The sequence below is a fragment of the Mesocricetus auratus genome, unplaced genomic scaffold, assembly GCF_017639785.1.
Source record: "Mesocricetus auratus isolate SY011 unplaced genomic scaffold, BCM_Maur_2.0 Super-Scaffold_100022, whole genome shotgun sequence".
NCBI classification, from domain to species: domain Eukaryota; kingdom Metazoa; phylum Chordata; class Mammalia; order Rodentia; family Cricetidae; genus Mesocricetus; species Mesocricetus auratus.
The window spans coordinates 11,742,040-11,765,639 of record NW_024429203.1 but is presented as its reverse complement, the minus strand read 5'-3'; the positions used below and the strand labels follow the sequence as shown (position 1 = coordinate 11,765,639).

The 23,600-nt window shown below is 42.5% G+C and overlaps 1 protein-coding gene across 1 annotated transcript in view; it reads right to left on the bottom strand.

Moving 5' to 3' along the window:
* The window catches only part of Arhgap32 (Rho GTPase activating protein 32), a 216,330-nt gene extending 193,742 nt beyond the window's left edge, over positions 1-22,588 (bottom strand). Inside the window, 1 exon segment of the mRNA XM_040730215.1 lies at positions 22,547-22,588. The gene's annotated coding sequence lies outside the window, so the exon portion shown is untranslated.
* Between the last annotated feature and the right edge of the window lie 1,012 nt (positions 22,589-23,600).

Genomic DNA, 23,600 nt, shown 5'->3' with positions numbered 1-23,600 from the left:
CGGTCCAATTAAATTAAATAGACAACTCAAAATCAGTACTTCTGTCTACAATTGTAATTTGACATACTTCATTTTTCTATCTAATCCAGGGCTTTGCAAATGCTGGACAAGCATTCTACCACTGAATCACACCCAGGTCCCAGGGAATATTCAAAGGCTGCGATGTAGCTCAATGGTACAGAATTTGCCAAGCCACAGAATCATCCTCAGCTCATGGTAGGGGAGAATGGAATATTTAATACACGCTGTATTATTCAGGTGTTGTGTGGAATTTTGTCAAATATATTGTCTAGCCAGGCGTTGGTGACGCACACCTTTAATCCCAGCACTTGAGAAACAGAGGCAGATGGATCTCTGTGAGTTCGAGGCCAGTCCAGTCTACAGAGTGAGTGCCAGGTCAGGCTCCAAAGCAATACAGAGAAACCCTGTCCTGAAAAACCAAAAAAAAAAAAATAAATGTATTCTGTATTTTATACTTTGTCTTTGTCTTTTAAACAGCTATCACATCAAAGGCCAAACTTAAGAATACCATGGGACTAATTTTAATTTAAAGAAACCAAAAATAATACGGAAATTAACCCAAATCTGTTGAGTTTGGTTTTTTTTTTAATCTAGAGCCATCGAACAATGGTCCCTTTTACCAGATTTTTTTTTAATGTCATGTCTGAAGATCCTATGCTCAGTCTCCCGTCTGTCACCTTTAGACTGAGTCTGAACGGCGCTGTCTACAGCAGTGAGTACCTTACACACTGCTTATCTCATCAGTCTCTCATCCCTGCGCTCTCCTCCACAGTTCCCATCACTCCCATCCCTGACCCCTGAGGAAGAGGTCTAAGATGACTGCTTCCTGAAGATCGTCTTATCTTGGACCTTTATAACAGGCGTAAAGAGTATTAAAGATTTTTTACAATAAATTGTTATACTTCATAAGAATAGCAAATAAATCAATACTTGAGGCTAAACTGCCAAATGATTTTTCATGAATGTGGTGAATAAAATTCTATAATTGTAACTGGTTTAAATTTTATGTTAAACTTTTGATTGACTGAGATATATAACAGTATATTTCAAAACATTATTGAAACATTAATCACTCTCTTATCATAATTACCATAATTTTTCCTCCTTACCCTTTATCACTCATTATCTAAGACAAAGCTAATGTTGTCACAAACTCAATCACATGACTCGAGTTATGTAATGTGATCCCAGATTTCGGAACCATATGCTATCCAGTACATTAAGGTCTGGTAATATTGGTTATAAAGAAAACTATCTATATAAAAATACATGCACAGATGCATCATTAATGGGAGAGGAACCACATCAAAGAACATATAGTAGCTAATGATAAATTAGAGCTTTAATTTCAAATGTAAACATATCTTTTTACTAATCATTGGAAAGACAGATACAGGATAGCATGAATCAAAATCAAGTCTTCTCCAAAACTTTCCCTAAATTGTTTCCAAGGACAACAGATTTTACATAAAGGCTTGTAATATGAGACCCAAACTTGATCACTAGTATATATAGTATATAACTAATAGAACCAAGAGCAGTATATCAAAGGCTGAGTTGCTCTGTCACTTGCAGACATTTGATATAGTATCCACAAAAGACATATTACTGTACTTACACGATCCTCGCATAGAGAAATTACTAGATTTTTGTTAACTATCTTGGAAGAAAAGGAGAACAAAGTATGCAACTGCTGTGAGCACTCGCTCATCTGACAAATATTCATAGGTTTTACTCTCAGAATAATGCCCAACGTCTAAGCAATATAAAAGCAAGCCAAGGAATGAGTGTGACCTAGATTTCAGGACTTCTCAACCGCTGAAGCTGGACGACAGCTTGAAACAGCGCATAACCAGAACTGCTGAGGAAGAAGCCACAGGCATGCACCATCCTTCTGAGTATATAAAGCAGCAATAATCAATGTTGCCATGTTTGCAAGGAGAGACAATGTTTTTAATGACTATCACTTTGGAATATGAGTATCTATATTTTGAGACCAGTAGTAAGTTCTTCCAATGAGACTTTCTTGGCTTTTTTTCCCCCTGTTTTGTTTTTCTGGAGTGGGATCATTCAACAATTTTGTAGAAAACAAGGAGAAAGAATATCCCAAGTCTCCTGGCAGCTTTTCTCATCCTCAAACAATTCCTCCTTCATATGCACAGCCACAGAAGTCCAGAGGTCACTGGATTCTTTGTACTCAGTTCCATGGTTCTTACAAACAAACTGTTTGTTGTCCCCATTCCTTCAGTGAAATGGGCTACAGCAACTGCAGCCTGAGCTACATCTGAAACCTACATAAGCAAGGACACTTCAACTCTAAGCTATCAAGTGTTTCTTGTGAAATGAAGTCATTTATTTACCTGGGCATAAAGTAATAAAAATTCTCATCAAATGTAATCATTGACACAAACAGATTTATGATTTCTTTTGATAATTATCAAGCTTCTTATAGCATTGTTTTGACAGCTTTTGTTAGCTTCATTTCTCTGAGTTTTTCTTATCTATGTTATCTTTATTTAAATTACACATAATGAAAAGTAAAGAAATGTATTATGGACCTTTATACTATGAAATATAAACCTTAAAAGTTATTTATTAAAATGTCATAATGAATGTAGCTACATAAAAATTCTTACAGTTGTCTTGGCATCATAGCCCATGCCTTTAGTCCCTGCACTAGTGAGGCAAAGGCAGAGGCAGGTGGATCTCGTTGAGTTCAAGGCCAACCTGGTATATACATAGTAAGTTCCTAGACAGCCAGAGTTACATAGTGAAACTCTGACTCAAAAAACATAATAAGATAAATAAAGGAAGAAAGAAGAAATCTTAAAGTTATTAAGTTTATTTTGCAATAGATAAAAGTCTAAAGTATCAGCTTTTATAACTGATATATTATTAGAATAAAAATAATGTTGGCTTTCTTCAATAAAAAATGCTTAAATGACTGTCTAAACTGGATATTTTTAAGCACCAGTGTTGGGGTTTTTTTTTTTGTTTGTTGTTTGTTTGTTGTTGTTGTTCTTTCGGGTTTCTATTACTTCCACAGGCTAACAGGAACTCCAAAATCTACTTTATTATAGTTGTATAGTGAATCTAAAAATTACTCCTAAAAATTAGTAAGTGATTAATCAAAGAAAAGGTTACCTGAGCATCTCTGAAGCACATTTAGTTAGTTAGTAAGTTAGTTTTTATTTATTTATTTATTTATTTGCAGCCACACTACAAACTTCCGCAGGAACATCAGTGAACTGAACCATGGCTTGAAGGGGGAAAAGGCTTTGCAAGCACAAATTTAGAGCCATTCAGCCACAGAAGACTTTCCACAACTCCTAACCAAGGCAAACATTTCTACAAGGATGAAAAGTATTACTCAAAATTTACTAAGAGCCGGGTGGTGGTGGCGCATGCCTTTAATCCCAGCACTCGGGAAGCAGAGGCAGGTGGATCTCTGTGAGTTTGAGACCAGCCTGGTCTACAAGAGCTAGTTCCAGGACAGCCTCCGAAGCCACAGAGAAACCCTGTCTCAAAAAAAAAAAAAAAACTTACTGAGGCACCAGCAATATGGAAAACACTACAGTTCACGGAGAAAATGTGCCCAATCTTTTATATTTTTATTTTAATGAGCATAAAGTGAAGAGAGAGACAGCTGAAAGCTCCAAAATGGGACACAAAGATCACAGCAGCAAAGGCTACAGAAATATTGCTGAAATTAAATCATGTCATGTCAAATTTTTTAGGAATTTTTTTTAAAACTAAAGTAAAAAAGGGAAAGTTATCCAAGATTTTGTGGCATAAAATTCAGTAACCAAGAGCCAGGCATGTTGGCACATACCTTTAATCCCAACACTTAGAAGGCAGAGGCAGGCAAGTATCTGAGTTCAAGGCCGGCCTGGTCTACAGAGAGACTTCCAAGACATCCTAGGCTACAGAGAAACCCTGGGAGGGGAGACAATAGGACTATCAGCAACCTAGAACTATCTGCAAACCACTGTCATTTTATAAAGCCACTTAACAGGGTGTGTTTTCTGCTTCTACTAAAATCCAGTCATAAAGCAGTAGGAATATTCTAATATTTTGTGTCACTCAAGTAACTACGTAAGATGAAGGATTTTTCTGAAACTCTGCCCCAGTTCAGACTTCCCTTCCTATCTCTGAGGAGGCTGCCCTACAAAAGCAAAGCTCCAGTTACGACACTGCTTCTCCACAGAAGCTTGGTCCTCATCTGCTTACACAGAAACCCTGAAAGAAATAAAGCCAATAAAACAGAAGAGTTCTCTTTCCCACCCCAACTCTCTTTCAGGCTCAGCAACTAGGAAAAATGTATCAGATAGTTTTCAGGAAATACTGTTGAGCAAATAAATACATGAAAATTGCTTCCTACTCAGAGCAAACAGCTCAAGTAAGAACTGGTTCTTTTAATCAAAGCAATTTTCAGTTTAAATGTCTCACTAAATGACTTCCAGAATATTAATAATTCAACCTTAAATATTCTAGATTATTTAGCAGGCAATTAACATGCTACCATCAGTGCTGTACACAACTCTTATTCACAGTCACAGAGTCACCTCCTAGTTCTCATATTTGGAAGTAAACTCAGGGAATGTAAGAAGAAAACATCCAGAACTTGGTTGTGCTATACTGTAAAGACACTTAACACTACCACACAGTGCACCTCAACATGCTGGAAAGGAAATTTTATACTGTGTACATCTTACACAAAAACACATGGTAGGGGAGTACTTCACAGAGTACTTGTGAGGAATAAACCAAGTAACAGCTAAGAGGTGGTTGGAAGGGCTCCTAGTCTCTCAATAATAATTAAATTACCAATAATGAGAACTATGGTAAACTAAAGCAGCTACTAATTTCTCATTTGCTAAAATGGAGTCTTGACTCATGGTGGACATCTTTTAAAGGGTTCTCTTGGAAATTACAGAGCTTTCTAAGGGGATGATAATTACGGTGGTGCTTGACTGCTTAAACTGACAAATGAAACTGAAATTTTAGGAGGGAGATGTGGTTATCTGGATCAAGGAGACACAATATCAAGCCTGAAAGCACTGAAAACAGATGGGAAGCTCTGGCCATGCCTTTAACTCAGTCCAAAAGAGAAAACTCCTATTAAAAATATTGCCAAACGGTGGCGGTGGTGGCACACACCTTTACTCCCAGCACTCGGGAGGCAGAGGCAGGCAGATTTCTGAATTTGAGGGCAGCCTGGTCTACAGAGAGAGTTAGTTCCACGATAGTCGGGACTATGTACAGTGAAAACAAAATCTGAACTGGGGATTGTTTGAGGACCTGAATTACATTCCCAGGAACACAAGGTAGCTCTCAATTGTAACTCCAGTTCCAAGGGATCCATTGCACTCATCTGGCTTCTGCAGGGACTAGGAATGTTCATGGTATACACACAAACATATAGGTAAAACACCCATACATATAAAATTATTTTTTATTCAATGTTGAGCCACTGCCAACTATAGGGTATCTTTTTATTAGCTGTGGGTCAGGGAAGCCCCTAGAAACCCAAAAATAACATAGGCTGTTGTCTCTGCTGTGGGTTATTCACTAAACCAGATGGTAAAAGCCTATTGTGAAATCACTACACACTTGAGTTCTAGGATACTGAGAAATCCATCCGGAAATGATCTGTGCAGTTCTTGCTAGCTAGTTTTCATATGCTAGGAGCTGTTAGACTCCAGAGGGGGAAAAAGAATCATCAATGATTGTTCCCAGATGTGGACCCTGTGTGACACAATACCAACCTGCTGGGCGTGATATGTCCACTAGTGAAGTAGTGGGGATAGCCAATCAATTTCTAATTGGATTTGAGGCCAACTCCATAGGAGGAAAATCATGCCGGTCACTGTAAACCTGGTCAAAAGCTGGGGAGGTTGTAAGACCTACTACTGCTGTTTTACTAAATGGCATGTTGTCAACTGTCTTCTAAATATTTCCGTTCATACCACAGATTTATGTTGTTCTCAATTTGGTCAGAGAAGCTCTTCACATAGGGGAGCAGCTATTGCAGAGACTCTTAACTAGTCTAAGTGCCAAATGACAAGTGAGTGCTCAGTCCTAAACCTATCTATATCACCATCCTTCTCCCCTGCTCTCCAAGGCTCTGGGGGAATATTGCTGAAGAGGGACAAAGGATGGGAAGATGTGTTGTTAAATGATGTCCTGTGCACGCACATGACTACTGTACACATGAATTCATACTATAGCAGCTGTGGTTACTTTGTAATCACAAGACACAAAATCTAGCCAATCCACATTCTGACATGGGTACAGAAGGGACTTATGGTGCTCCATCCCTGGCAGTTAATAGATGCTCTGGCTTTTTCTCCAGTGGTGTAACCACTGGTTAAGCTGCATGTGCTCCGTTTAAATCTGCTCTCATAGAAGACTATCAAGTCAATCTACAAAGACCAGCTCAGCTACAAAGCTTCAAGTCAACTTTTCCTATTAAAATTATAAAAAAGTAAGCATTAAAACATAAAAAGCCTAACATTCACTGCTTAGAAAGTCTTTAACATTGTCTCTAGTGTTTAGTTAAAGATGTAGTTCAAGGGTAGAGGACTTGCCTAATATGCGTAAAAGACTCTTGGTTTTATCCATACTACCACAGGAAAGTTGAAGCTCTTAACATCCTACTGCCTATTACCCTGTTCAATCAATGAAAGAGGAGGTGGGCAGAGACAGAGATGTGCTGACTACCCAAAATGCTCAACGGCTGCTGAACCTTGGCATGGCCAACATTTTTTTTCAGATAATTCTTTGACAGGTAAGCAGGGGAGGTTCTTCTGCTCATGAGTATATTAGAGAATTAATTTCTCCAAATGTAAAAACAAATCTGGAAAACATTCCTTTCCCAGGCCAAATGCAGTATTTATAAAACCACAGGGTTTGCAAAGTGTTGAGAAAAACTGACACTTCACATCAGCTGGCCCCAGACCTAGATTCTGAATCTACCCTCTCCCTAGCAGAGCAAGGCAAAATAAGCAACCATGTTTCTTTGAAGGACACCACTATCAAGACTGTTGTAAGGTCTGAATTAAAGGACATCCGTAAGGATTAATAGAAGTATACACTCAGTGAAAAGGAAAAAGAAATGTATCTTTCAAGTTCAGCACTTTAAATTAGCTTTATGAAAATATATTGCATGTTTTCCCATCTTAGTGCATTTTAGTATTTTATAAATACTTTAGAATGACCATTTCAGAGAGAGATGCCACCCCCATACCCTCACCCCCGACCCCTTGCCCCTCGCCACCTGCCAGCAAACCAACTGGCCCTGGAGTCATGTGAGTGGAAGAGCTGGCCCTGTTCCGCACCACCAGCAGCACTCAAAGAGAGCAACCCTGAGCCTCACCTGGGCAGCACAATGGAGCTGATCCTGTCGGCAGGACACAGATGAGCCAGCCCTGAGGGCATGAGAGTAGGGGAGATGGTCCTGCCCCCATCTGACCACCATGTGGTAGGGTAAGGAAGGGAAAGATGCCCCCTCCAACTGCAGCAGGCAGGAGAGCTGCCCTTAGGGGTGGGGGTGGAGCTGAGAGCAGGAGAGCTTGTCCCTGCTCCTCACCAGCTGCAGCACTTGGAAGAGTGAATCCTGCCCTAGTGGTATGGGTGTGGGTGAGCTGGCCCCGAGGGTGTGAGAGCAGAAGAACTAGCCCTGCCCTTTGCTGCCTACTGCATTAGGTGAGCTAGCCAGGGCAATGATGGAGAGCTCTTGCTGGTGTTGAGGATTCGGGAGAGCTAGCTGGTGGGCTGACCAACCCAGCTACCACCTAGACCAGTGCTATGAGTTGGCCCATCCCAACATCCACCCCATCTATGATCTGCTGGAGAACATGAAGGGGCTGGTCCTGCAGATCCAAAGCTGAAGGATCTCTATGACACAGGATAGCAATAGGGTATCCAAAAGGAGACCAGTGAGGACCCAGCAATAATAGACCTAGAACCAGACCAATGACTTATTGCAATGAACACTTGCAAGAAAAGATGTATGGACTAGAGGGTACACTGTGTGACTCACTGTGTCATACTAGAGCTTCCATGACAAGATTTTTTTTCTTTTAAACTTTATTTTTATTGTATTTTGGACAGGAGATCTGAAGGGCAGATATTGAGGGACAGGAGATGAATGGGATCAGAATATATAATGTGAAATCTACAAAGAATCAATAAAATGTTTTTTTTAATGACCATTTCAGGCAAATATTTCTGTAATAACCAAATATATAACCAACCTAAGGAAGAAAGCCATCAATATAGCTAACATAAAATCAAGTTTCAAGATGCTAGATCAACTGTCAAATCTCATTTAAAAATAAGTTATTATATATTAAATATGCTTTATATCCGGGTCAAAAAATAAAGAGACTATATAATGAAAATTAGGATAGCAATGTTCTCTAGGGAAAAAAAAAGAGGAGGAGGAGAAGCAAGAGGAAAAGAGCTAGCAGAATGCCCTAAATCTGGTGGTGGGGGGGCGGGGGTAAGGAACACAATTTGGGTTAATAGGGAGAATATACCAAAAAAAAAAAAAAAAAAAGAGTCGGAAGAATGGAGTTCTAGTTTCTGCTGGCCTACTTGAGTGAGAATGTGTTGCTACACAAATCACTTAACCTGGATTTATTTCCTCATTAATACGGAGAAGACTCACACACACAAAAAAAAAAGCATTTTGACAGCTCTAACATTGTCAAGTGTCACACTCACACACACAAAACGATTCCTTTAGAACGCCTTTAAGGTTATACATAAAATCCCTGGTACTATGAGACTTGTACAGTCACCTATCAGCCTGAAGGGAGGTTCCCTAGCCTTTTATACCTTATGATATATAACAGAAATGACAGGACTGGTGCAGGCACCCTGGGGTAAATAGGTCATGTCACTGGAGTCCAAATATTATCAACCTAGTTCTTGCTAGTCCTCTCTGAAGACCGGGGAATTCTTATTTCTGACCCATTAGTGTACACGCAGGACACTGCTTGGCCCACTAGTTAGAACACCCTTAAGTAAAGCAGCAGGTCCAACTGGGGGCACTCCCTAGTAAATGACTCCAGCAAACAAGATAAAGTCCACAGTCTGACTAGGTCAGCTCTGCACCACCTTGGACCTAATCAACTGGAACTCCCGTCCTGGGCCTCAGGCTTTAAAAAAACCTTAAACCAAGCTGAGAGTGGTGGCATGCACCTTTAATCCCAGCACTCAGGAGGCAGGGGCAGACAGATAAGTTCCAGGCCAGCCTGGTATCTACAAAGGGAGTTTCTCAACAATGTTTTTCACTTTTTTAAGAAAATTAGGCAGAGGGGAGCCCAGGGAGATGTCTTACTAGTTCGGAATACTTGTTGCTCTTCAGAGGACCCAGGTTCAATTCCCAGCACCCTCACGGCAGCTACAGTTTCAGGGGATCTCCTGCCCTCTTCTGACTTCTGCGTGCACCAGGCATGCAAGTGGTACATATACATACATGCAGACAATACACACATAAATAAAAATAAATTATTTTTATAAATAAAAATTTTTAAGTCTGGTCTGGTGGGCTGGAAAATTGCTCAATGGATAAAGTATCTGCTATGCAGACTCAAGGACTTAAGTTTGGAACCTCCACACACTTAAAAAGCTAAACATGACAGTATGTTCCTGAGCTCCAAATTCAGTGAAAACCCCTGTCTCAAAAAATATGGTGGGGAGTAGCAGAACAACACACCAATCCTAGATCTCTGACCTCCATGTACAAACGCTTACACACACACACACGCACACATACACACACACATACACACACACATACACACACACACACGCACACACACACACACACTGATCTGAGGAAGCCCTAAAGCAGTCATGATGGGTCATTCCTGTAATCTCCCTGCACTTTAAAGGAGGACACTGGAGGATCACAAGATTAGTCTGTGTTATGTAAGGAAATCCAGGTGAGCCTGAACTAAAGTGAGGGCCTATTTTAAATTTTACCCTCTCTCAACAGAAAACAAAGCCTTGTTCTTTGAAGGCAGACATGCACAGGTGAGGGGGGAGTCTTTTTTTCCCCTATGGTTTGAACCTAGGGCCCCATGATCCTAGCTCTTAAAAACAGCACTTGTTAATCAGAGAACAGCAAGCAAACTAAAAAAGTGTTATGTGTTCACTGGGGTAGGAAAATGAGTATCATCCAACTATTACAATAGCAAAAGTCAATTTGGGTGACACCACCAAATGCTGACACGGATATTCAATATGGATCCTCATTGACTGCTGGTGGAAATGTAAAATAGTATGGCCACTTACGAAGGGAGTTAGACAGTGTCTTGCAGAACTAAACATACTCTTACCAGACGATCCTAACAACTGTGCTCCGTGCTCAAAAAAGAGTTGAAAATAGATCTACATAAAACCTGCACATGGGTGTTTATAGCAGCTTTATTCACAATTGCCAAATCCTGGAGGCAACCAAAATATCATTTAGCAAAGGAGTGTATAAATGAATTGTGGTGCATCCAAACAATGGATTATTATTCATTGCTAAAAAGATATGAGTTATCAAGCCACAAAAAAATACAAGAACCTTAAATACATTACTAAGTAAGAAAAAGCCAATATGAAAAGGCAACATTAGGCTGGAGAGATAGCTCTGTGGTTAAGAGCACTGGCTGCTCTTTCAGAGGACCAAGGTTCAACACCCAGCACCCACATGGCAGATCACAACTGTCTGTAACTACAAGATGCAACACCCTCACATAGACTTACATGCAGGCAAAACACCAATGCACATAAAATAAATTAAAAATAAAAACAGCAAAAAAAGAAAAGACTGTGTTAGAGCTGGAGAGATGGCCCAATGAGTAAAGAGTATATACTACACAAGTGTAAGGATCTGAGTTTTTATCCCAAGACCCTCATTTTTAGATAGATAGATAGATAGATAGATAGACAGACAGACAGATAGACAATTTCTATAATCTCAGTGCTGTAGGAGGCACTGACAGGAGTATTCTTGAAATTTCTTGGCTGCCAGCTTAGCTCTAGAGTCAGTGAGACCCTGTCTCACAGAAATAAGGTGAAGAATAGTAGAACAAGATACCCAATACTCTCCTCTGTCATCTACACATCTGCACAGGTGCACAAACCAAGGCACATACACATGAGCATACAACAGATATGCCATGTGAGCATACACACAAATGTTCTCCCACTGACAGAAAGGGGGTGAGGCTACACAGTCCATGATTCTAACTATAAGACATTTTGAAAAAGTCAAAACTATGAAAACAGTGAAAAGACATGCAGCTATTAGGGAGAGATAAATATGCAGATGAACATGGAGACACAGAATTTTTGTTTGTTTGGTTTTGGTTTTTCGAGACAGGGTTTCTCTGTATTGCTTTGGAGCCTGTCCTGGCACTCACGAAACACAGGATTTTTACAGCAATGATACTACTATGTATGGTATAATGGTGAATACATCATTTGTACACCAATAAATCCTGGACTTTCGGATGATGTGTTGGTATAAGTTCACCAACTGTAATAAATGTACCACACTGGAGCTGTTAGTAATGGAGCTGGGAGACAGGGGCATCTGGAAATTTGTACAGGACATTTGTGACTACTTACTCTACTTTGCTATGAACTAAAAACATGGCTACATGGCTCAGTGATAGAGTGCTTACCTAGCATGTGTAATCCTTAGATTCCATCCCCAGCTTCACTAAATAAGCTGACTGTCAGACTGACAAACTAAATAAAGTCTTTTAAAAGAAGGAGAAAAATCACTGTGACTTCAGTGTAATGACCAAGAGACAATCAGGGAAGAGGAGGGGATCAGAGGATGTGTACAGACATGCTGGGCAAGAGATGATTGTTGAAACTGCTCTATAGATGCTTAGCAGATCCAGAAATTCAATCTGCTAGATGCCAGTCTCAATTCCCAATCTGTCCCTAAACACTTCTTAATGTCCCCTATGGGCAAAACTTTCCTGGGTAGATAATCACTGACACAGGTCAAGCTAAATGTTTTGCTTCTATGTTAAAAGTTTATGGTTTGCCTTCTGCACTAACATTCATGGAACCATTCAAGAGGAGAATGTTAACGTCTGACTAACATTTACCATTACTTTGGCCCCTATAATGAAGAATGTAAGGAGAAGGACAGAGTCCAGAGCAGAGGCAGAGAAGCTATTGGCAGGTTTCCAGCAGAGAAAGTAGCTTGGCCTACATTGTAAACAGTGAAAGAAAATTAAGATGGACTCAGGACCAGACTGTATTGTGACAGTTGAGCTTTTTGAGCGTTAATGTGAGGTAAAGAGAAATGGTCAAAGGTGACTCCAGGGGGGTCTGATCTTCACAGTACATGGATGAGGGTGCCACTTACCAGGGCAAGAAAGACATGAAAGGAGAGGAAGTAGTAAAGCAAAGGAACCCACAATCTTGTTTTGTCCAGGCTGTCCTCAGAGGTATCCACCAGAAACCCAGAAGGAGACATGAACTAAGATCAGTCTAGCACTCAAGGCGTGTGGTGGTTTGACTGAAAATGTCCCCCATAAACTCATAAGGAGTGGCACTATTAGGAGGTGTGGCCTTGTTGGAGGAAGTATGTCCCTGGGGGCAGGCTTTCAGGTTTCAAATGTTCATTCTCTCTTTCTGCTGCCTGAGGATCTAAGTGTAGAACTCCCAGCTCCTTCTTTAGCCCCATGTCTGCCTGTGCTCCTATGATGATAATGGACTAAACCCAATTAAATGCTTTCCTTTATAAGAGTTGCATGGGCCAGGCATTGATGGAGCATGCCTTTAATCCCAGCACTCAGGAGGCAGAGGCAGGCAGATCTCTGTGAGTTCGAGGTCAGCCTGGTCTACCGAGCGAGTTCCAGGACAGGCTCCAAAACAATAGATAAACTCCGTCTCGAAAAAAAAACAAAAACAAAACAAAACAAAAAAAGAGTTGCATGGTCATGCTGTCTCTTCACAGCAATAGAAACCCGAAGACAATGAGGAAGGGACCAGAAATGTGACTCAAGTGACCTCCAAACCATTAAAATTGGGTGAGTCACCTGAGAGTCTGAGACATTACAAATTTTCAAACAGGAGTAAGATGACAGAAAAGGATATACAAAATCACAATGTGGCTGCTGGACAGTAGCCAGAGTGAAATGTCAGCAAGATGCAGGAGCTAAACTGGCAAGATACAGGTGATTGCAAAATACTGGTTTCAGGCCCTAGGGATGTAGCCCTGTGGTAGAGTTCTAGCCTTTTATGTGTGTGGTCTGGCTTCTATCCCCAGAACTAAAAAACAAATAAATGAATAAAAACCCTTTTTCTCTATTTCATTGAAATAGAATCTCCCTTTGTGGCTCTGGTTGGCCTAGAAATTATTTAACCAAGCAAGGCTTGAACTTGTGACAATCATGTCTCTGTCTTCTGGAACTTATGACTATAGATATGTGACACTGTAGCTGGCAAGGGGGAAATAAAAAAAAAAAAAAAAAGGAATGTTCTTATGTAATCCATAATCCAGACTAGCTTTTCACAGACTATGTAACTGAGGCTGGCCTTGAACTCCTGATCCTCCTGCCTCTGCTTTCCAAGTGCTAGATTTGAGGATGTATACTACCTGGCTTGTGTGTGTGTGTGGGTGGGTGGGTGGGTGGGTGGGTGGGTGGGTGGGTGGATGGATGGATGGATGGATGGATGGATGGATGGATGGATGGATGGGACATTTAGAATTGCATATGTACCAGCCTGCCTTCAAACTAGTTATGAAGCCAAGAATGGATTGCATATGTACCAGCCTGCCTTCAAACTAGCTATGAGTGGAGAATAAACTCTAACACCAGATCCTCTTTCCTCTACCTCATGAATGCTGGGATCAGTGATATGTGCCACTTACGTCCAGGTTGTTTGGCACTGGAGATCTAACCCAGGCCTTTATGTATACTGGGCAAGACTGTACCAACTCATCTACATCACCTGACTAAAATGTATTTTTAAAAAATTATCAGTGGAATGGTGGAACAAGAGCATGAATGAATCAAACTAAAGAAAATCAAGTAAAAAAGGAGAAACAACAAATGCAAACAATTCTTCAAAATTTCTGTTGCAAAAAGAAGGAAGCAATTGGGGAGCAAAAGAAAGGTTAAGGTAAAAGCAAAGGTGGCTTAAAGCAGGTAACTTATTCAATTAAAATAACAATGACTGAGAAGAAAAATATTATTCCTCTCCCACTATCAACTTAAGAGAAAATGATCAGTCCCAAGCTAGGCCACGGCTCTACTGCAAAAATTATCAGGGACCTATATTATTTATCCACTGCCCTCCAAGGCAAAGCTCTCAGCTACAAGGTTGAATAGTATGTCCCAGCACTGTGTTAACATGCTACATTCTCATCCACAAAAAGGAAGAAGAGGAAGTAGAAGGCAATTTGCTTCCTCTCAAAGGCCATGACCTAGATATCACACACACACCACTTCTGTTCACATCCATTTAGCCAGAAGTGAGTCACATGTCCACGTCTAATGATCAGAAAGAGGCTAGGAAATGTAGCCACTAGCTAGGCAAACACATGTCAAGATAAAACCTGAGGGAGGCTGAAGGAATGGCATCTAGAAAACAATTAGTTACCAGGCTTGCCGGTAACATACCCAAGCGTGCTTAAAAGACATAGGCCAGGAAAGAAAGAATGGTAAACTACGGAAGAATAACTTCAGACAAAAACCAAGAAGTTCTGTGGTTTAAATGGTGGAAGGAACAGGGTCCCTTTGGTCTCTTGCCACTTCTCATATGCCTGCCTTTTCAGAAGAAAGGCTGTCCCTCTCATGTGTATCTAGCAAATTAAAATATGTTAAATAGGTAACTTCTAGGGCTGGAAAGATAATTCTTTAGGTAAGAACACTGTGGTATAAGTATAACGACCTGAGCTCAAATCTCCAGCACTCATGTACACATGCCTGAAACTCCAGCTTTAAGGAACAAAGATGGGCATATTATTCAACTTTGCTAGCTAGCCAATCTAGCCAAAATGACAAGCTTCAGGACCAGTGAGAGACCTTGTCTCAAGGAATAAGACAGAAGGTAATAGAGGGAAATGCCCAAAGTCCTCCTCTGGCCCTTGGATGCACACAGGTGGTCACATATATCACACAAGAGTAAATAAATGGGTAGCTAGAAGGAAAATGGCCCGATACCATCATAGGGACTAGCACTATTGGGAGGTACGGCCTTGCTGGAGTAGATGAGGCACTGTTGTAGAAGTGTACCACTGAGGGTGGGCTTTGAGGTCTCAGAAGCTCAAGTGAGGCCTCGTGTGTCTCACTCTCTTCCTGCTGCCTGTGGATCCAGATGTAGAACTCTCAGCTCCTTCTCCAGCACCATGTCTGCCTGCATGCCGCCATGCTCCCCAGCATGACAATAACAGACTAAACTTCTGAAACTGTAAGCCAGTCCCAATTAAATGTTTTCCCTTATAAGAGTTGCCATCGTCATGGTGTCTCTTCACAGCAACAGAAACCCTAACTAAGATAATAAGTAAATAAGTAAAAGCTTAAAAAAATAAAAGCAACTTCCATCTATCTACTACGGCCTACACTGAGCAATTCTCATTCAGGTATTAATAGATTCACTCAGGACTGCTACTTCTCAGCCAAAAAGAAAGTGACCAAACTTCAGAACTGGAGTGAGTTCTCATCCTGCGTATGTTCAATAATGCAGGCCCCAAAACTGCCTCATCCCATTGTCTTCTTCCTTGTGTTTTTGAATTCTCCTCTTAGCATAGCTCCCTAGGGCAGAGACTCCAATACACCTTTTTTCTTTCTTCTCTATTTTCCACTGTAGTAGCATCATACAGAATCTGTAAGAGTACTTGATAGCACTGATAGGGAGATTTGATTTCTCTCATTCTGGGGTGAAGACTACCACCTACTGAATGTGAAGGACTACAGATACAGCAAGATACAACCTGGCAGGTCCCCCTTGGACAGGTCAACAGAAAATGGGCCAAGTGCAAGGTAAGATAAAGGTCTCCACTTTATTTAAAAAAAAAAATCACAGAATCAGAAATTGTTGATACAAGGACCTGGGAGCATAGTTCAATCCTCAGCATCCACCACATGAGGTAGGGGAAGAATTCTGGATCAAAAAAAGGACCCCATACCAATCTGACCTCTCATTTTATATCTGAAGAAAATGAAGCTAAAAACAAACCATGTACTCAGGGTTCCAAATTGCTTACAGCAAGGTCAAAATAGATGCCTAGGTTCTCCAGCTTTAGGTGCAAAACTCCTTTCCCTGTAAAAAGTGCTTCATGGAGTGGGGGGGGGTGTCAATGTATAATGCTCTGGGTAATTACTGAACTTACATGATATGTTCTTTTAAAAAAACACTGTAAATTTTCATCATCAGAGTTCTCTGAACACCTAATTTTGCAACGAAAAGAGGAATAGAAGTATAGTCAGATTACCTACCCAGGATAAAAGCTGGGCTACAAAAAAATAAAGATCTTACTATTTTGGACAAATGAATGGTATATCTACTACAGTTATCATATCTGCATATGCTTATAGACAACCTGAATCTAGGTTTTTTTGAGACAGGGTTTCTCTGCATAGCCCCTGTTGTCCTGGAACTCACTCTGTAGACCAAGCTGGCCTTGAACCAACAGAGATCCATCTGTGTGTGCCTCCTGAGTGCTGGAATTAAAGGTGTATGCCACCACCACCCAGCTACCTGAATCTAGTTTAACATGTCCTAATGGTGGCAATGCACATTTGTTTTCAATGTATACCATCTCTCCAAGAGCAAAGATTAATTGGATACAGCATTTAAGCAAAGCTAGCAGGCTGGAGAGATGCCCTGGCAGTTAAGAGTTCACATTGCTCTTCCAGAGAACCCATTAACAGATCCCAGCACCCTCATCAGGCCGGTCACAACCTCCTCTATATTCAGCTACAGAGGATCCAATGCCCTCTTCTGACACCCACAAACATGGCATACACATACACACAAACAAAATGAAAAATAAATCTTTAAAAAAGGAAGCTAGCTAAAGTATGGCCACAAGCCAAATAATTGAGTTGTTTCTGAAAATACAACTTTACATTCACTTCGAATAACCTAGGTCATGTCTTCCATGTGAGAAAGTAAATCAAACACCCTATTTCTCACTTAATTTCACCTATCCCACAGTGGGTTCCTTTAAATACCAAGGAAGAGTCCTTGTCCGGGTATACTGTGAAACTGTAATTACCCTCGGGGGATATTTCTGTTCAATCTTCATCTGCCAGGTGAAGAAATCTCTGGTTTTGCTGGGTCTTTATCTGGAGAGAGAATGTCACCTAACCTTAGGCCTCTCCATTTTTCATGTGCTACAACAGTTGCAGAGTGGTGACCCACTATTAAAGACCCCTCCACCTGTAACCCACTGCTCTACCAAGGGCAGTGAGGGAACTTCACAGCCCCCTCTACCTCCCCTGCTTCACCTAACTTCATTTAAGGATCATACAAGGCCAGGCAACCACCCAATTTCCAGGACTGCAAGAGCCACAGTGACCCCAATTCTATTTTGTTTAACTCTGTCAGAACAATGGCCTTTTTATGTTTGCTCACTCTTCCATTGGGATTAACTCTAAGCAATAACAGCATTTGAGATATACATCCTATTTCTGAACTGTAAAATAATTTAAGCCAAATACTCAAGAAAGCAGTTTAATATCATATAAGTCTCTGAACAGCAGAAAAAAACAACTTTTATTATTTTAATTCCAAAGATAATGTTACAAAAATCTGAAGAGTTGGAATACAGCATACACACAGGGACAGTTATCTTCCCTGGCCTAATTAAAAACAGGTCCTTTCTCACACTTCTTTCTTTAAAAAAAAAAAGCCAATGCCAAAATAGAAGTGGTATTTAAATTTACCTGAGGGTATTGCTAGGAAATCATCAAGAAGCAGGACTTCTGAAAAAACAGATATATCTTCACCCTTTCTCTTAACTATCTGACATATATATGTATTTACAAATGCATATTACAATATATAGGATACAGTTCAAATTATTTCTTGTTGTTAACCTAACTAATTAGCTTCAATAAGAGAAAACTCCATAAATTCCAAGTAGAATAACACTCAAGGAGAAAAAAAAACTCTATAATCTGAGCTCAAAACTATTACAGTATTTTAGACCAGAATTTACATCCATCATGTTCACTTACTTAGTGCTTACTGTTTACCCAATATTTCGTCAAGATGTGCCAAACACCATTCATTTAATCCCCAGTGTAGCTTCCTAAGGTAGTTGATAACTATACAATGTTCTAGTTATATATAATGGAGGCACCCATATCACCAAGATACAAGTCTATGCAGGACCAAAGGTTTTTAATACCACAATGGATACAAGTCTATCTGCCTACAAAGGAAAATGTAGTGCTTATCCAGAAGTCAGAACTTCATGAGGCTATGACAGAAAACAACACCTGTGCTAATTACAGCAAAAAATGTCAAGTCCTAAATCAGGGGTTGACAAACTTTTTTTCTGCAAAGGACTTGGTGTTAAAGATTTTAGGGTTTGCTGGATATACTGTCTCCAGAAATACTCAGCTCTACTGTTGAATGCCATCAATAACATGTAAAATAAATGAATGTGACCATATCCTTACTAAGGACCAATCCCAGGGTCTTACAGAAGCCAGAGCAGGGCTCTATAATAGAACGAGTGATATCCCCAGCTCCTGGTATTTTTTTCAACCATAAAATTTTTAAAATTACTCTTAGCTCATGAGTCATTCAGCCTTGTAGTGTGCATTATGCCAATCCCAACCTAAATAATGCAAACAAGCTAGAGAAATGGCTCAATCAATAAAGTACTTACCATGCAAACATGAGAACCTAAGTGCAGATCCCCAGAACACACATTAAAAACAAATACAATTTTTAAAAAAGCCTAGCATGATGGCCTACATATGCAGTGCAGTCCCAGTGCTGGGAAGGTACAGACAGGCAGACAGATCCTTGGAACTCACTGACTTGTCAGTCTAGTCTACATGGTAAGCTCCAGGCCAATTAGAGACCCTGTCTCAAGAAATAAGATGGATGGCTCCTATGGAATGATACCTGAGGCGGACCTCTGTCTGCCATGTACACACACATAAATGCAGACAAACACAAAATTTGTTTCTTAGAGCCAGGTAAGCACTCTGCCATTACATATCTAGTCCTATAAAATATCTTTATGGTTTACATGAGCTTAATTGTAAAATTCTTGGATATTTTGAATACTCTAAAAGAAGCCCAAAGTCTCAATAAACTTAGCCTTCCCGAGAATAACTAAAAATTCTCCAAAGTCCAAATATGTAGTTATTTCATAAGGGATCTCCTCAAAAATAAGTACCACAAAAGCTTAGAACTAGAAGACATTTAGCATGTCCTTGTTTATAGCTACATTCTGTAAATCACTTTTTAAATATTTGCCAAGGATTGGGGATAAATCTCAAAGACAGAACATTGATTTGCCTAGCATGCACAGGTACCTGGGTTCGATCACTAGCACAACAAGAAAATATCAAATTGATGAAACAGTTTGAATTTTCTAGGTGAGACAGGACTGCATTTAACAACTTCTGTATGTAATGACAGTGCTGCCTTACTCATAACAGGTTTTACAAAGTATTTCCACATCCTTACTATCACCTGACCCTTCACAACTACATAAAGAGGATAATACAAGCTTTCCCACATCTATTTTAAAAATAAATATAAACAGGTTCTGAAATGCCAATTGAGTTCAAGGAGGGTACAATGCCACTAAGCTACTGTGCTGGTCAGCTGGGAAAAGAGAACTTCAATTGAAGAACAGCCTCCACCAAAGTGCCTGTAGGCATGTCTCTGAAGCCATTTTCCTAATTAATGACTGATGAGAGGGTCTATCCCACTATAAGCAGTGCCGCCCCTGGGCATATAGCCCTGGGCTGTATAAGACGACAAAGAAAAGAAAGCAGATGAACCAGCCAGGGGAACCAACCAGTAAGCAGCATTAGGCAACATTCCTCCCACTATTTCTGCTTTAGTCCCTGCTTCCATATTCCTGCCCTCCTGTGCCTCAGTTACATATTATAAAGGTAAGCTAGGATAAACTTTTCCCTCTCCAAGTTGGTTTTGACTAGTGTTTTATCACAGCAACAGAAAAGTAACTAGAACAGTTACTAAGTAGCAGAACCAACAGCCATGGCCTATCTTCAAGTCCACTTGTATCTTGACTACTTACATAGATATCAGATTTCATGTTCATTTGGTTAAACCCTTAAAATTCCCAAGGATGCTAGTCTTAGCCTTTAAAGATACTATGTTTAGTTCCTCTCCTTTTTCCTTTTGCTACAGTCTTAAGAAGAAAACATCTGCTAGTTCCTGACATTTATTAAATTCATCTATAGGCAACAGTGAGTCTATATATACTATGCAGATAATATGCCCAGTCAGTTTAGAAAGAGAAGATTTTGATGGAAAAATCATCCAGTGGGGGTTGGAAACACAGCTAAGTTGGGATAGTGCTGGCCTAGCATTCATGAAGCACCATTTTCATGAGGCCTGGTGATATGGTCATCCAAAGCTTCATATCAAGTTTGAGGACAACCTAGGATTCCTGAAACCGCGTGTTAAGAAATGAAGAAAAAAGTCATCCAGAGAGGAAAAAGCAACAATAAAACCATCTTCAGTATAACGTCGAAAGAGACAATGAAAAAGAAGTAGAAATGAATGTATTGCCATTAAAGTCTCGGCCCAATTGTGGCTAAGCTTCTGGTGATTGAAAAATAATGTAGGGTTGGGAAAAGGAAATAAAAGGAACATAACTACTACTGGAATTCAAACCGACATCAAAGGCTCTAATGACAGCTGAGCCTGCCTTGCTGGTTCTTAGCCTCTCCCTCGGAAACAAAACTGTTATATAACTGACCAAGGTTCTTCAAATAACACTTCCTCTCTGCCCCACATACATCTTTTGTCCCCAACTGCGTCACCCTGCCCCCATCTCCAAGGGCAGGATCATAAGCAATCTGGGCTGCCACCATAGCTACAGCTGGACAAGCCTCTGTCCAAAGTGCTGCTTTATTCCAGGGACTGCTACACAGGCCACAGCAAGAAGAGATTAACTGGCTTAAGCACAGTTCCAGCCTCACACCGCTACAGATTACTTGCTCTGAAAAGCATCACTGCCATGTCCAACTCTAGGATGAATCAGACTCCAGACATTCCTGCAAATGGAAATCACATCGTCATCACACCTCATCTTCGCAAACAACCCGGTGAAAAAGAATGCACAGTAGGACTCTTGAAGAACTCTGAGGGTGTGCTGTGGCAACTGCAGCTTCTACTGCCTTCCCACTCAAGGCCAAGGAACACATGCGGATTCTGACTTCAATTCACTCAATAATGGGGAAAAATGCATTCATGAACCACAAACATCATTACTCAGAAATATTCCAACAAATCCAGTCACTGAATCGAAACCTAACAGTTTGTGGACTCTAAGAGCCAGTTACTACGGGCACCGTTTGCCTTTTCCTCTTCCAATAGAAGCACTCAAATAAAGGCAGTGTTTACAAAAGCAACCGATGGATCAGAAAAGTTCTGCCCATTCAGACGCACTTAAAAGGTCTCAATCTGTGCCAAATAAAACTCTGAAAGAATGGAAAATAAAAGGGGCACACACAACAATGCCACGGCTCAGCTATCCATGTAGCATCATGCAGTGCCTCGAGCAGTTTACAGCTTGACTGTAATTCTGCATACGATCAAGATTGTAATTATACGAATTCTGTTTCCTAAAGGATAACTAACTATGAGGCCATCCCAAGCATCCTGAGATGGCCTCCTCGCAGCCACCTACTCTAAGCCTCAGCCGCAGGTGAGATTCTAAATAGTCCAGACTAAAGCTAAGACATCGGGTCTGACTTTCTCCCTACAGTGTCCTGTGCTCTGTGCACAAACCCTTTAACATAAATATTTACTCTAGTCAACAAAATGGGAAACGCAGTACGCGGGGGGTGGCGGGGGAAGTCAAGGGAAAAAGGGAGGCACTAAGTCACCACTACCGTCCGACTGAAGCAGCAACTTCAACCAATTAGGATGAGAAGGGAAACTCCACCGGAGTCCCGGGGAGCCCAGACCGCTGGCTCCGCTGCCCCCACGCGCGCCGGGGCTCCTCTGGAAGCAGCCGGGTCCCCGGGGAGGCGCGCGGTTGCTGGCCTCGGCCTCGGGCGGGAAGCGCCGCAGCAGGCCTGGAGGCCGTCGGAATGCCCGGTTTGCCGAGGGGTGAGAGCCGGAGGTGGCGGGCACACAGCTCCGTTGCCCGGGGGGGCGGGAGATACCCGAGATGCCCCCAAGAGCATCCAATAGCAACGTGCACGGCCAGAAGCACCGGTGCGGGCCAAGCCAGGAGGCCCCGCAGCCCTGCCCGCCTCGCGGCCCACGTCAGCGGCACCCCCGGCCAGCCCTCCCGCCTGCCCGCCCGCCCGCGCCTTACCGAACCCCGCGGCCCCGCCGCGCCGCCGCGGCGTCGCTGCGCGCCGCTCTCCGCTCCGTGTCTGCCCTCCGCGGGCTGGGCCCGCCGTCCTCGTCCGCCGCCGCCGCTGCCGCCGCCGCCGCGTTTAGCGCCGGGCCGCCCAGGGCCGCCGCGGGGGCTCGGCCGGGCGCCCCCCGCGCCAGCGCCTCATCCCGCCTCGCCGCCCCGTCAGGCACGGGGGCGCCGGCTGCGGGCCGCGGCCTCGGGTCGGCACCTCAGGCGCGCGGCGCGCTCCCCCGCCGAGGCCGCCTCGACCCCCGGGCCGCCGCTGCGCGCTGCAGAGCCCCCTAGCCCGCACGCCTCGGGCCGCCCCCGCCCCGCTGGTCCGCGCCCGCTCGGCCTCCGCCTCCAGCGCTCCGCCTCCTCTGCACCCGCGACGCGCGCAGCGGGAGAAGAGGCGCGCCGCCGCAGCCGCGGGCACGAGCACGCGCGAGGAGGGCGCAAGGAGCGCGCGCACGGCCGCCTCGCGCGCCGCCCAGGCCTCGCCTGCTGTTGTCCCGGGAAGCATGTGCACTGCGGGGGGCCGGGGGGAGGCGGGCGGAGGGGGGGCGCGCGGCTGGGGGCCGCTTTGTGGGGTGAAGCGGTGAGCCGAGTTGCTGCCCCGGGCCTTGCTACTCAGTCCCGCTTCCTGCTAGGTTGCAGATTCCAAAGCCGCAGCGGGGGGAAAAAGCATCCTCCGAGACTACGGCAGAGGCTTCTCTCCTCCCCCTGCTGACCCCAGAATCCTGTCACTGCACCCGGGAGGGGAGGGGGCGTCGCCGCAAGTCAGGAGATCCTAGGCCTTTGCTCTCTGACCGATTTAGGGCTAGATTGAACTCGCGTTGCTTATATTTTGGAATTGAGGTATAAGGTGCTAAAAAGTTCCCTCAGCTGGCTCCTTCATTCAGAGTTCTGGACCTGCAGATTGAAAGTGGTGTCGCTGAGGAGAGAAGGGCAAAAATGGGTGAAAGAGTAGGGAACTTGAAGGCTCCTGGTAACATCTGGAGGCAATGGAGGGACTCCCTGGGAACCCTCT